The 12,400-nt window shown below is 38.1% G+C and overlaps 1 protein-coding gene across 4 annotated transcripts in view; it reads left to right on the top strand.

Moving 5' to 3' along the window:
* Window positions 1–12,400, top strand: part of DNM3 (dynamin 3) — a gene marked incomplete at both ends in the record, with an annotated part of 177,816 nt that overhangs the window by 4,310 nt on the left and 161,106 nt on the right. The gene's annotated exons all lie outside the window — the stretch shown is intronic.

Below are 12,400 nucleotides of genomic sequence, written 5' to 3' on the forward strand. Positions count from 1 at the left end.
TAGATTGTGTGCTTCCTGGGGGAGATACAGTTAAAATTGGTGCAGATATTTTATTATTTTAGTTACTAGTCATTGACAGAAAAACCTTTTTACAGAAAATTCTCCTCTTTTGTGAAACAGGAGTGAAAATTCTAAGCAGTCACAGATAGAAACTGAAATGTGGTGCTGTGTATTCTTTTTTTAATCTCGAGGATCTTCTGGAAATGGGAATCAGCCACTCCTTTTCCTAACTAATTAAGCCATTGTACAGCTGTATTGAGTGTATTAGTCTAGTTATCAAAATAATTTGGTGCGCTGAAAGCAAGAACAACTCTTGTTTTCAGCTATTTCTGACTATTCCATTAAATAGAAACAGCAACAAATGAGACAGTGTCTCATTTACATTTCCTCCTCAAATATGTTTTTACACGTAGATGTTGAAAAACAAACTTAGCCATTTATGTGGGATATAGATGGCCTAGTTTTGTCCTTAAATGTAACTCCAATGTGGATTCTAAGTTCATTTTTACATCGTCTTGAGAATTGGTACATACAAAATAAAGCAAATGTGTAGTTTAAAACAGACATGCAAACAAATATGGTGATTTTTTTTTTTCTTCCCCTGCATGTCAAGTAAAAAGTTTCCTTCTAAAACTCTTTTGACGATCCGTGTCTCTTCTGGCATTTGAACTTTAGCAATTAAAGGATTTCTTCTACTTCAAGAAAAGCTGTACTCCATAATGAGACATAGTATAGGGAGCCCTGACCTATATTATGGCATTTAAGTTCAGTATATCCAGCAGTTTACAGAGATGCTAAATCAATAAGTAATACATAACACTTTTGTAAAGAGTGCCTGTGAGAATACATATATGTGTATATATGGTCTTCAGCATTTGGCATAGTATATACAGTTAGGGCCTTGTAGGGGTTTAGTGAATACAAGCTTGCTATTTGAAGTCTGAGATGTAGACTTCAGAAGAACTGCAAAACCCCCCTTGAGTGCCTTCTGAGAAACCAGCGCTATAAATTCAGTTGCAGTTGTTACTGGAATTTCAATCCATCAAGGTACTGAAGGTGACTGCACACCTCTGATGATTTTTGAAGGTGAATAGTCATCTAGTGAGCAGTTTGTGTGTTGTTGTTTTTTTTTTTTTTTTCAGACCATAGGTATCCACTTAACTCTATCTAAACTTTCCTGATTCTTAATACAGAGACACTTCTGAAAATTCAACAGATTGTGTGACTCTCTGGGCTCTTGTATAAGGTCATAAAACCTGACACTGCCTTCAGGAAGGAGCCCACACTTGGGATTTGTTAGTGTTGAAATCAACTAATAACAAACACCTTTGTCTTGCAGTTTCTTGATGGGCATTGCTTCTGCTAAGGCTTCAAGCTTATGTTATTTGCATTTGTAGATTAAATAGGAAACAAAGCTTTCCAGTTTAGATAAATAGATATTAAGAATATGATTGTTTGGACATTAATCTGTAGTCATAGGGAGTGATGCTGCTATGGAGAAGTAAGGACACTGTTCTCTGCCACTGACTTACTGTATGACGTCAAACTGTTTTTTAAACATTACCTGCATCTGTACCACATGTATATGCCTTAAGTCTTTACTGTCTTAACTGTATGAAGGATTTAGATTTTTATTCCTTTAAGTTGCTTCTGTTTCTAAAGGAAGAGGTTAGCATATAATCTTAACATCAGTGTGGGAGAACGGTGATAATAGTCTAAAACTTGCTGTTACACATTTCTCTGCTTTGTGTGATGTCTGCTTTAGATATCTACTGGATGTTTCAAAAAGATGGACACAATTTGAAATCACTATATCTTTGAAACAGCACCAAAACTGAGTGTTGGATTCTGCTTTGAACAGCTGAGACAGAGCAGTGTGTCTTCCTCCTGAAAAGGGACCCTTGCGGGTCATTAGTTTGTGCCGCTAACAGCTTAGTCATTGAGAGATTGTGGTTTGCTGTCCATCAGTTAATGATTTTCTTTGCAGTATTAATGAGTTTCTTAAACAATGTCTGCCTAGATTGCAAGCAAAGAGGGGCCAGAAGCCATTTTTGCTTTTTTTTTTTTTTTTAAAACAGTGCATTTAAAAATAAGGACTTCTAGTAAATAGAAGCCTGTGAACTCCTCTTGCTTGTTGTGCTCATGTGTAATGGGTTTCTGGGATTCCTTTTAATGCTGTGTGTCTGCAGTGCAGAGCCTGTAGTGCGAATATGCTGAGAACAGGAAGCGAGCATTATTTAACTGTGACCTTGCATCTTTTTCTTCAGCAAGTTGCACTGAGATGAACAAGGCAGCATTATTGAACTAGAGAGGAGGAAAATCCCATTTAACTGCATGCTGGGCTTTGATGTACTGCCAAGTACTGTTGTCTGTGATAGCCTCTGGGATGCAAAGGAAACTGTAGCTGTAGATAAGAGAGGTTTTCAACTGAAGTGTCAAGCGACAGTGTCAGCTTTTATAATTTGTATGTAGAAGTTATGATTTTAATTCAATACCTAGCATAGTATTTCTGCGTCCTAGTTCCCATGCAAAATCACCAAGATTTCATACTTCAGATATGCAGGCGATGTACTGTTTGCTGTAATACAGCCAGGTTTCCAGCCTCATAAATGACATAATCAAAGCTAGATTAATCTTTACCACTCTGTACTTTGTTTATTACGTATAGTGCAGATGCCTGAAAAGGTCCATGTGTATTCAGTAGTCCTTAACTATAAAGTATGTTCTAAAATGGTCTGTGTGTAATTCACCTGCAGAGAATAGGCAGGGCTTTGCATGGTGAGTGGGAGAACCACTGTAAGACATCTCTAGCCTCTGCTGCACGACACCAGATGAAATGGGCTGTGTTCCAGATCTATTCAGCAGCCAAGCTGGAGGCTGCTGAAGAAATTTTAGCATAATCCATCAGAGGCAGTATTGTGTCCTTGCATGTTCACCTGTTAGTTTGTTCAGGTGCTAAACAAATGTTGACAGAAGATCCTCAGTGTCTGTCAGATCACAGAAATAGGGTGGAAAGCCTCAGGAGACTGAGCTGAGACCTCTGGCATTATGACTTTGTTAGTGTTCTGGGAAGTAGCAGCATAAAACACTGTTTTGGTCAGACATTTCATATAACATTTTATGATAATAATTCAGTTTCTGGTGAGAGGAGAGATGGAAGATCATGGCAGATATTAAATTTCAGTGTTTATCTAAACAGACTTTACGTTGTCATGGACCATGTGTTCATTTGCACGTATTACCGGCTCAAAGGAGGATAAGTGGGCAGGTGAAAAAGGATAAAATGGCTAGAGAAATTGTTTGAGAAACTTATATCACTTCTTTTGGAAACATCTCCCTTGCCTTCTTCCTTTATGCTGCAGTTCCCATTGTCTATACATTCTGGAGGGAGTAGAAGAGTTGAATCCAGTTACATTCCAGCTCAGCAACATAATCTGAAATGACTCGTATTGTACCAAGAAAGGTAGTTGTACAGTTTGACAACTTGTCCACCACAAAAGAGAAAATGTTTTTTTACAGTGCTTCTGAAGAGGCAAAGTCTTTTGGATGTGACTAGGATGTCGCAAAGCTGATTGTATGCTATACCACAGTTAAAAAGTCTGTGTTGATGTATCTGCATTCAGGACAGTGTGATTTGGGAGGAAGGGTTAGAGCTTATTTTGTCTGGGTTTTTGACGACACCACTGAAATTTGTAACATTTAAAGTTTTGTCATGACAGAGTATCCAGAGGGGAATTATTTGCAAATGCAAGTAATTATATAGTAGTTAGCTTCATGTAGCTTATATGCCTGCAGTGCTGGGGACATGTTATTTTCTTTCTGATCCTTGTAATTAGAGTTTTTTTTATGTTTATATCTGGTTATGTTATAGAGGAAAACTTTTTACTCAGATATTTTCTAAAGAAACATTATTAATAGTATTTGGCAGCCGTGATTAAAAAAACCCCACAAAAACAAAACAAAAAAACACTCAAACTTCTATTTAGAGCACTAACAGCAACTTAAAGTGAGTAAAGAATTTTTGTTGTTCATTTTTTCTGTTGAGATACAAAAATCTTGCTGCATTTCTATTCATCTTGAGAATGGATGGGCTTTTATGCACCAGTGTTCTATGCAAATTAGTCCTTTCCTAAGAGTAAACATATCTGATTAAGAAGGATACAGTTGGCCTGCAAAGTCTGCTTTATTCTTTTTGACATACAAATTCTGAGAATTGTTGGTTTTGTGGTTTTTTTCCCTCCCACCTCCCACTTGGGATTGATGGAGGGCACTGTCAAGAAGGAAATAGCAGAAGCTTTTGTAAAATCTTAAAGAAGAAAGGAAAGAGGGCATTTTCACAAATAGAATTAGGATGATGCAGCAAAGTTCTGGATGCCTGCCAGGGAGGACAGATGCATGGTGCATACAGTGGCTTCCTGACGAGACTGCACGTTGGCAGCTTCCTGATCTGTTTATACAGCAAGCTTACAGCCCGAGCATAATCACTGCAAACAGAGCACTGTTCATCTTACCACTTTGGTGGTTTTGCTTGGTAAGTCCTCATAGCTGTGTATGGCAAGTTTTCAGTCCTATAAACATTATTGAGATTTTAAAACTTCTTATCATGTGAAAGATATATATATATATGTATTTAATATTAGGAAGTGCATTTTCTTTCCTTGCTTCAGTGAACAGGCTTGCCTTTTTCTGTGCAAATTGCAATGTGAGGTACTCTTGCTGCTGTCAAAATATTACGTTAGATTTGGGGTACTGATAATGGTCTGGGCCGCCTTAGACTGCTGTTCAAATATCCCCTACTTTGGAGAACCTGTTGACTCCAGTCATGTTTGATGGAAGGCTTCACCACTGGGACAAGTGTAATTTTGGCACAGATTTTCTAATAGCCCTGTAATGTTTACTTTAATGGGAGATGTGTAGTAATTTCTGGCTTCTTGTTGAGCAGAAAAGCTGCTGCTACTTAAAGAAAGCACCTTCCAGATACAAGAGAAATACAATGACAGTGATTTCTAAGCCTGCTCTGTCTCCGGTCTTCTGCCTGAAAAGCAAATCTCAAGCTTTGCTTTCTCACCTCAGTGGTGCCTAAGCGTTGTCATGGAACTTAGTTGTTCTGGAGGTGTCCAGCTAGTGTGAATGAAATACCTTGCCATCAAATTTGAAGTTCCTCAAGGGCTTTTCAAAAATAACTGAGGTCTCACCTTTAGAATCAATGCTCGCCATGTTCCAATGGTAAAGGTCTGTTTGGGTGGATTTTTTTCTACTGTTCCCTCTGGATTTATGTATAGTTGGTCCTAACTCCATAAAGGAGTGGGGCAGACCCGAACAGACATTTTAGGCTGCTATGTTGTTGTGCTGTGAAGAATTTCAAGGGTTTTTTTTTTTAACTATTATTGATTCAGCTTGTGTGCTTATCTGAAAGCGAAGAATAGATGGGGTGTCCCTGCTTTGGCTGTTCAGTTCCATTAGTTCAACAATGGTGATGAAGGACACTGCTGAGTTGGAAAACAGCTTCTCAAAGACACCAAGTTTATCCACCCTGCTTGAAATGAAATTATAGTTAACAGCCCTAGGATGTTTGGATACTCAGTTTCTCACCTCTAAAGACATGCCCAAGCTGCATGGGCTGCAATATGTGTAGTTACCACTCCTGGCTATTGGACTGCATTTTGATTCAGCAGGTTAATTAAATCAGTCTCTTAGCTGAAGGAAGATTTACCTTGATAGAATGGCTACTGCAAACTGAGATCAAACTTTATTAGAGAATTTTGTCTAACCACTAAAATGTCATGATAAGGATGCCAGCATCTGTGTTGTGAGGTTTACAAAAAACCTTGGAAAGATGGGTATTGAGCTTTAGGAGCTAATATATCTGAGATCACTAAAAATCCACAGCCTCTTAATGCATTTAGCTTGTCTATTAGGCCTAATTTAGATAGGTGTCATTGGTCTTCAATAAAGAGGATTAATTATTTTCTACATCTTCATGTAAGCTCTGTTTTGTCAGACTGAGATTTTGCAGCCGTTGAACAAAGCTGTGGGTGACTCGCTTGATTGATGGACATTGTGCCAATACAAAAAGCATCTACTCTTCTGTAATTAATGAAAGGAGGTGAGAGATCAAGTGGGGACTGATAATAAGCATTGATCTCTGTACTTTGAGCTAGTGAGGAAGAGCATATGTAGCCAAATACAGTGTGATGTAGAAAGTGGTGTATGCAACTGTATTACTGAAAAAAAAAAAAAGGGATGTGGTTGAGAACATCCAAGCACCACAGAGGTAGTGCCTTAAAGCTTTTGAGACTTCTTGAAAATGTGTCCTGGGGTTACCTTTATACTGTCATTTGGAGGGTAAGAGGAACTGTGATTCCAAAGCTATTAAGGAAGAATAAATACAGCAATGTCTGGCCTCAGTGATGACAAACTTTACAAATTTAATTCGTAAGAAATCCTCTGCTTAAATGCAAAGCACATTTCCTATCACTTGGATGCTTGGATAACTTGCTTCATAATTAACAAAAACGTATGAAGGATCTACTGCTGGGTCCTCTGTGGTGTTGATGAGCAGGTGAGACAGAATTTCTCTAGCCATTTTATCCTTTTTTACCTGCCCACTTATCCTCCTTTGAGCCAGTAATACGTGCAAATGAACACACGGTCCATGACAACGTAAAATCTGTTTAGATAAACACTGAAATTTAATATCTGCCATGATCCTCTATCTCTCCTGTCACCAGAAACTGAATTATTATCACAAAATGTTATATGAAATGTCTGACCAAAACAGTGTTTTATGCTGCTACTTCCCAGAACACTAACAAAGTCATAATGCCAGAGGTCTCAGCTCAGACTCCTAAGGTTAGAAAGTTAGAAAGATGCTAAAGGCCTTCAAAAGGTCTGATACAATTTCAATACTTAGCAATGCAGAGAAGCCTGTGTCTCAGTGAAGTGCCATCTACTGATATTTTCTCATAGGCAGGAGGAGAAAATTTTCATAGAAACATTCATTTTTCTGTATGCACTGAAATGACAGTAGCCCAGATTGTAGAAAATGCCTCTTGAGATGACAGTCTCCTACGTTGATTTTCAAGCATTTCAGATCTTATTTAAAATAAATAAATAGATAGATAAATAAATAAATTTTCCATCTAGAAGCTAAAAGGAATTGCCATTCAGGACAAACTGGTCACACAAAAGCTAAGGTCCTGTACAGCACATGAGGCAGTAAATTACTTCTTTAGGGAGTCAAAGGCTGAAAAGACTTATTGATTTTCTGCTTCAGACTAAGCACCTTCAGAGATAACGAACACTGCATTAATGCAACTCCTAGTTATACAACACTGACCTTCCCTCAACAGCAAAATTAGAAAGAAATGCATGACAACAATTTTCCTTCAGACCGTTCTCTTAGCATGTCCAAAACAGATGGCATTCAATAACCCTCTCTAACAAATAGAACTATTGTCAAAAAGCCCATCGCCTGCTCAAGCAAGCCTCAGCAGAGATTCCTGCTTGCTGAGAGGGCAAGCTGTGCTGATCACATAACCAACTAAATAGTTTGCAGCAGAAGAACATAAGGCTTCTACTTTAGATGTACAATTTGAAGGTGAAAAAATGGCAAAGAATGAGGATAAAAAGGGGTTCATGGGGAGAGTTCAGGAAGAAACTTCCCTCCCCAATAATTTCTGAATGTATATTTTACCTCCATGAAAGAAACATTGATCTTTATTAATAAATATGCCCTCACAGGGAATATTTCTTTTAAAACTTTTGAAATTACAGCTTCAGCCACAAAGCAGTGGCATCAGCAGACTTTCTCTGTGCAGCCCAAATTGGGTATTACAAATAAATACCTAATCTGTACTTCTAGAAAAAGACAGCTCTTTAAACACACACAGAAGCATAAATCAAGTCTGAGACATAACTTGCACTTTTTTACAAAAAGCAACACAGCACCACATTACATTTCTATCAGCAAAGGAATCAGATTAAATACTGTACAACTGCTTCTGCAGAAATGCTTACTTTGACAACAAGACAGGATGCGGGTCTTCTCCCCCTGCCCTTGATATGGAAAGCTTTCTACACAGGGTTTGTCATCAGTGACAAAAGTAAATAATAATAATTAAAAAGGATAGCTTCAGCAGCAAGAAATATAATGGGACTGAACACATCCAAGTTACAAAGGTTCCTTCTAGCCAAAAGGATGATGGCCCTCAATGTCCCAGTGGCACACTTAATATTCTTTGAAGGACAGATTTGAGATAGCTGCTTTTCCAAACCTTTTGGTCAGTGTGTACAGGTATGTTTAGTGAGAGCTGGGAGAAAAATCACATCATTGTTGAAGCAGCTACAAATAAATCTCAGGACCTGCCTGAGAATTTGTGCACAAAGACAGGGACAAGGGAGAGAAAAGGCTGTCTTGTGTGGTAGTGTAGTGAGCCTGTGAGTACTTGTGTGCACAGCTGCAAGACCACTTAACAAGAACAAGGTGCAGAAAACAAGAATGAAACACTGTGCAAGAGTAAAGCTGGGAATGAAATATATGCTCCTTTAAAAGACATGCATCCTACATTAAGAATCAAACTACTTTTACATCTTTATTCTCAGAACATTTTTAGCAAAAGGTACCCTGCTGACAACAGCTATACTAGCTCAGCAGCAATGCTGCTGTGACACGACAGTTTGGAGAATGGCAGCAAAGCCTGGCCAGCACTGAATATATCAAATGCAAATAAGTTGGAAGCAGCCAAGTCTTCCAGAACATCAGTAACTCTTCAACCTGAGAATACACTCATCTGTTAGAATACCATTAAATATTTTCAAGAGCAAATTTTTTTCAGGACCAAATAGTTTTTACCCTAAAAGCTATAAAATCACTCACATCTTACTGCACAACATAAACTATGCTGTCTTTGCTCTCTAACACAGCTCACTTCCAGTGTCAGAGATCTGGACAAATAGATCTACTAAAACATTGGTTTCATGTGTAAAAGTTATAGATATTAGTTTAAATTTGACTTGCTAAAACCCAGGCCTCAAAAAATGATGTCGCAGGATAGTGAATGATGTCGCAGGATAGTGAAAGAAGTTATCAATGGCCACACCATCACTTTAGCAGTTTGTAATAACAAGACAGGCATCTGATCTTTGCTACAGTAGACAATTTTACTGTGAGAAGAAAAAAATAAAGTTCATGTCTCTATATGTTGTCTTTCCTTTATCACAGCACCCTCTCTGACTGACACTCAGAGAGCAAATAAACTGAAAAAGTAATTAGATTCATTAATGGGAAGAGTCTCATGGAAGAAATGGGAACACCCTTTTGATTTTCAGGAAGGGCAGAAACCACAGTGAAATGCTGAAACACAAGCTAGACAAGGGCTCCTTCAGTGAGTTTGTCTCATAATGCAGGACTACAGCTTACAAATAAAAGAACATATATCAAACAAAATATAAACATAATGTATTCCAAGGGGATTTCCAGGTCAAGGAAGAGTTTTTATTTAAGGGCTTTCTAGTACACTAGCAGTACTTATTATGTTAGGAAAAAAACCAAAAAACACAACAAAAAGCAAAACCAAAACAAAACCACAAAACAGAACAATCCCCAGTTTGTATAAAGACTAATGATGCATCACTACTTAAAACTTATTCACGGTTTCAAAAAGGTGACTTATATCTGCCTTTTTTTTTGCCAGTATAGTACCAAGAAATGTTCTACACTTTGATCAGCTACATGGTTGATATTATACAGGATAACTGGTGATTTATTTACATTACAATATAATTAATTCATATTAAATATAGGGGGAATCCAAGAAATCAAATAATGGAGGAAAATGTCAATGATTACACAGTAGCTGCATTAATTAAAGAGCTAGGAACAAGTCAAAATGTGATAGTGATGAATTGCCAAAAAAAAAAAATCAGAAGTCCCTCCAAAGAAAAAGCTTCCACATTTTTCACAAAGAGCAGAAACAAGACAAGCTCGGGACAAGAGCCATAGTTCTCTTACAGAGGAGCACAAATGACCCATCTAAATCTATTTCATTTTCCAAACCATATTGGCAATGTTACTTATAAAAGTTTTTCCACTAACCTTCCCTCATGCAGAAAGGCCATATTCCATGAGCTGCTCACATGAACAGCACTGCTGTGCTAGCATTCCACACAGGCCTTTATTCCCGGGATTTGCCAAGGACGGCAACGCAGCTTCAATTGCAATAGGAAGCAATTATGCCAGAAGTCAACAGTTTTCGTAGGCTTTTTTCCAACAGAGTGTTTATTGTTTTATACAACTCCACCCTGGCACTCTAGGAGCACTGGTAACACTTCTGGTTTGCCCTGGCTGCTGGATGGCCATATCTTGTACAAAAGAACGCACTGTTTCACAGTGAACACCTACACATGCCTATACAGCCAAGCATCTCCCAGGTCTGTGGCAAATGTACACTGTGCGGAGTACAGATATACTACAAAAGGCTTTCCTTTTTCTTGCATTTAGCATATGTAACCTCAAAGCAAAATGCTAAAAAAAAAAATAAAAATAAAATAGGCAAAAGCGTGCCCTAGTGTAAGCCTACAAAGAGAGATATTAATAATTTCTAACTTCTTCCCTCAGGTTCACCTTTTAAAATCCATAAACCAAAACCAGTTAATTTATAACTAAAGAATTCTTAATGCCAAAAATATACATCTTAACACCTATTTTGGCAGAGAAATTTTTTGAGAAACTTGTATAACTTCTTTTGGAAACATCTCCCTTGCCTTCTTCCTTCTGTAGTTATCTTTCTTTATACTGCAGTTCCCATTGTCTATACATTCTGGAGGGAGTAGAAGAGTTGAATCCAGTTACATTCCAGCTCAGCAACATAATCTGAAATGACTCGTATTTTCTCCTCCTGCCTATGAGAAAATATCAGTAGATGGCACTTCACTGAGACACAGGCCTCTCTGCATTGCTAAGTATTGAAATTGTATCAGACCTTTTGAAGGTCTTTAGCATCTAACTAGTCCTTGTATCCTACTGCTGTCTCAACTGTTATAAAACATGGTGGCAGATATAAATCAGTATGTGTGATGTTTTTGCGTTATCTTTGTTTTAGAGATTACTTGAATTCCTAATTAATTGCACTTTTGCCTGCAGATCTGTGTTTGAGTATAGAAGTTAATGAACTAGTTTGTGTTTGAACAGCGTCTCTGTTTTTGGTGTGCTTTAGCTTTAGTTTGAAGAGTAATCATATTGTAAGCACACAAACAGGTACTGAGAAAGTGAGACTTTTATCTAGAAATTAACATTGTTTCATTCAAAATGCTGGGGAGTTCTAAAGTGGTGTGGGGCACGGCTGACAGCCAGTCTTTTTCCTCAGAGCTTTATAACTGCTTGTTTACGTGATTTCATTTATTTATTTACTTACTTAGTTAGTTATGTCTAGATGTTAGGGTGGGAAGGAAGTTTTCAGAGCTTGTATCACAGGTGGAGTTGTCATATTTCTCTTCTGCAGGCTGCCAAATTTTCTTTTCTTGTTGACGCTTGTGGAAAGAGGTTCACTGTCGTTGCATTCCTGAGCCCGTCTTGACCAGGGACTCCCCAGACCTAATGTGCTCTGATTTGCACAAATAATATCCTAAAGTTTGAATTTGTGTGTTTTATTTTTCATGGATGTACCCCTTTAAGCTTGGTTTAAAACTTGTAGATTTGTGTGCTACCTTAAAGGAACTGCTAAAATCAGGCATCCATTAAGTAGCACAAGGTCAGTATGAAGATATGCAATGACCATAGGTAACATGTTTTTTCAGGTGGCTTGAGCAGACCCCTCTAAGCAGTCTAAAGGGCTGGCAGGGCTCTATCTTACTTCCTTTGACTCTTGGCCTTCTCCCCACCCCTCCCAAACACACAGCTCATTCCTGTCTCACTCTTTATACTGGCAGTAGATCATGTGCCAACACAGTTATCTGAAGATGCTTAGTTGAAGGCAGTACTCTTCAGAGCCCCTCACTGAACCTCATCTCAAGGTTTGGAGAGTTGAATAAGTAATAGAAACTGAGGAAGATCCTGGAAAAAAAGTCCTTCTTATTTTGCTGTGAGTTTCTGGTCATTGTTTTTGCACTAACAGTTGTTTCCAAGTTTTTTATAGGGTTTCAGTTGCATGGGGAGTCTCCCTGTCTTTGAAGGCATGGAAAGGATCATGGGGATGCATAATAATATGAGGGAATTGCTGTCTTTTCTTCCTTGCTTGCTTTCTGGTCCAAGGACCCTCCCTCTTGCTGTCCCAGAGTACTTCTAGTGTTCAGTTTTCACTCAAAAACTTCTGAGCAGATGTGTTGCCAGAAGAGTTATTTGGGTATTTGAATGGTCAAAATTTAAGCATGGGAAAGAATAGGTGCAGAATGCTGGTAATTT

The sequence above is a fragment of the Streptopelia decaocto genome (genome assembly GCF_964273445.1).
Source record: "Streptopelia decaocto genome assembly, chromosome: 5".
NCBI classification, from domain to species: domain Eukaryota; kingdom Metazoa; phylum Chordata; class Aves; order Columbiformes; family Columbidae; genus Streptopelia; species Streptopelia decaocto.